This window comes from Austrofundulus limnaeus, unplaced genomic scaffold (genome assembly GCF_001266775.1).
Source record: "Austrofundulus limnaeus strain Quisiro unplaced genomic scaffold, Austrofundulus_limnaeus-1.0 Scaffold239, whole genome shotgun sequence".
Taxonomy (NCBI): Eukaryota; Metazoa; Chordata; class Actinopteri; order Cyprinodontiformes; family Rivulidae; genus Austrofundulus; species Austrofundulus limnaeus.
In genome coordinates this window covers 295,095-297,094 of record NW_013952641.1, presented here as the reverse complement: position 1 = coordinate 297,094, position 2,000 = coordinate 295,095, and the positions used below count along the sequence as shown (strand labels likewise).

The 2,000-nt window shown below is 33.7% G+C and overlaps 1 long non-coding RNA gene across 2 annotated transcripts in view; it reads right to left on the bottom strand.

Moving 5' to 3' along the window:
* Window positions 1–877: 877 nt before the first annotated feature.
* The window catches only part of LOC106525746 (uncharacterized), a 2,960-nt gene continuing 1,837 nt past the window's right edge, over window positions 878–2,000 (bottom strand). For both annotated transcript variants that reach the window (XR_001311162.1, XR_001311161.1), the window contains exons 2-3: window positions 1,262–1,337; window positions 878–1,133 (exon numbers count right to left, since the gene is read on the bottom strand). This is a non-coding gene — a long non-coding RNA (uncharacterized LOC106525746). The remainder of the gene's footprint in view (window positions 1,134–1,261; window positions 1,338–2,000) is intronic.

Below are 2,000 nucleotides of genomic sequence, written 5' to 3'. Positions count from 1 at the left end.
GTTAAGTAAATCCAACATTTCATTTTTAGAGTGCATTATCAGTTTTGAATGAAAAATTGATTTTGAATAGAATCGTGGCCCCAAAATTCAGAATCAAATCAATTGTTGGATTTACTTAACTAAGTAATGTCAACAATTTCCACTTAAGTTGAGTAAGTCCAACGTAACTTTCACAGTTTATTTCAGTGTAATTGTGCAAGTTGCTTTAGATATACTCAACTCAGTTAGTTTAGTGGAAATTGTTGACACAACTAGCTTAAGTAAACCCAACAATCAGTTTTTTGAGAGTAAGTGAGTAAAAGATTCCCACCCCTAATATCCATGTCCACCCAGTCTTTTGATCTTTTGTCAGCAAGATTTTTTACTATATCAATATTTCTTCTTTGTCAGTTTCAAAAAGAAAAATACTGTTTGTACAATTCGTAACTGTGTGACTCACAATTTTATCTACTTTTGGTATTTTTGCTGCAAGTCTTGGGCCAACATTTACAAAATAATTATTAAATCCATCCACAATTTCATTCTGGTCGTGAATTTCATTACCATCCTTTACAAAATACTGTGGAATGCCTGAATGTCTATAAGTGTAAAGCGCTTTGGGTTCCGGAGGGACTTGATAAAAGCGCTCTGTAAGTTCAGTCCATTTACCATTATACCATACTTCTGTTCATATGATGAAGCTCATACCCCTCAATACTAATATCATTCGCATTTCCATCATTAAGCCATGTTTCTGAGAGTGCTATTATATAAAAGTTTCTGTTTAATTGCTTTAAGTAATCTGTTATTTTAAATAAATTTGCATTTATACTTCTACTGTTAATATGAGTAATAGAAAGGTCATTTTTTATTCTTTTTATATTATTAAATTGCTCTTCATTATAGTAATCACAGTCATTGGTTACTGGAAAAAAAATTGTGTCAATCCGATCATCTAAATCGTATATTTTAAATTCAGTCTTCATATACATATTTTAGTATTTACATCCATTTTTTATGTTTTCTTAACTCCTTTTGTTCCAGGTTATTTCAGTCTTTTCAATTGTTAATATGTCCTCTCCTGACTCAACCAGTGGCTCTTGGACGAACCCATCACCCTTAGGGTCTTCAGGTTCTTCTTTGACTGTACAAGTCTTTTTTCCATGGCACACATACAAAAAAAGAAAAAAAAGGAGAAAATMAGGTTCAGAAATGCAAGAAAAAAAGGTCTTTATACCAGTATAAACTTTCTTCAGGGTAGCTAAAACCTTTGCTGACTTACCACTGTTGATAACATTAACGCCATGCTACTGTTCTTCAGATCCATGAGCAGAAACTTTTCCAGTTTTCTGAATCAGCTGTGACAAAAACAGTGTCAAGAATCATATCTACAATTAAACAACAAAGAACAGAAAAATGAAGTTGAAACATTCTTAAAAAAAAGTAAAAAAAAAAAAAAGTAACAGAACATTAACAGACTATATCAGTATCTCTTCGATTAAAAACATTTCTTTGACAATAAAGCAATTATGTGAACTAAACAAAAGTAGAATAGTTAAAGAAAATTTGTGGAAAAAATGTTTTACTTACTCAGTAGAAAATAAACCGAAGTCACAAAACAGCTGGGTCTCTATTCTGAAGTTGAAGGCATTTCGCTTCCCATCCAGTTTTCTCAGTGGGCTGAATTGCCATTTGTCAGCTAAACGTCTTCAACTTCAGAATAGAGGTTCAGTTATTGTTGTTTTTATTATGACCCCCGCGCGCGAAGCGTAAGTGGGAGTCATATTGTTTTCGTACTGTTTATTATTTTTTTTCAGTGATTTTTGGTCAACCGTACCACAAAAACGGCTGCACCGGTCAACATCAAATTTGGCAGGACTGTAGATGAGGCTGACCTACACTGCGCCAGCCAAAATTTTTTTGATAGACCCGATATTTGAGGAGGGGTCTCTCGATTTACCGGTCGATCTACGTYCCTACCCTCATCTATGGTCATGAGCTTTGGGTCATGACCGAAAGAA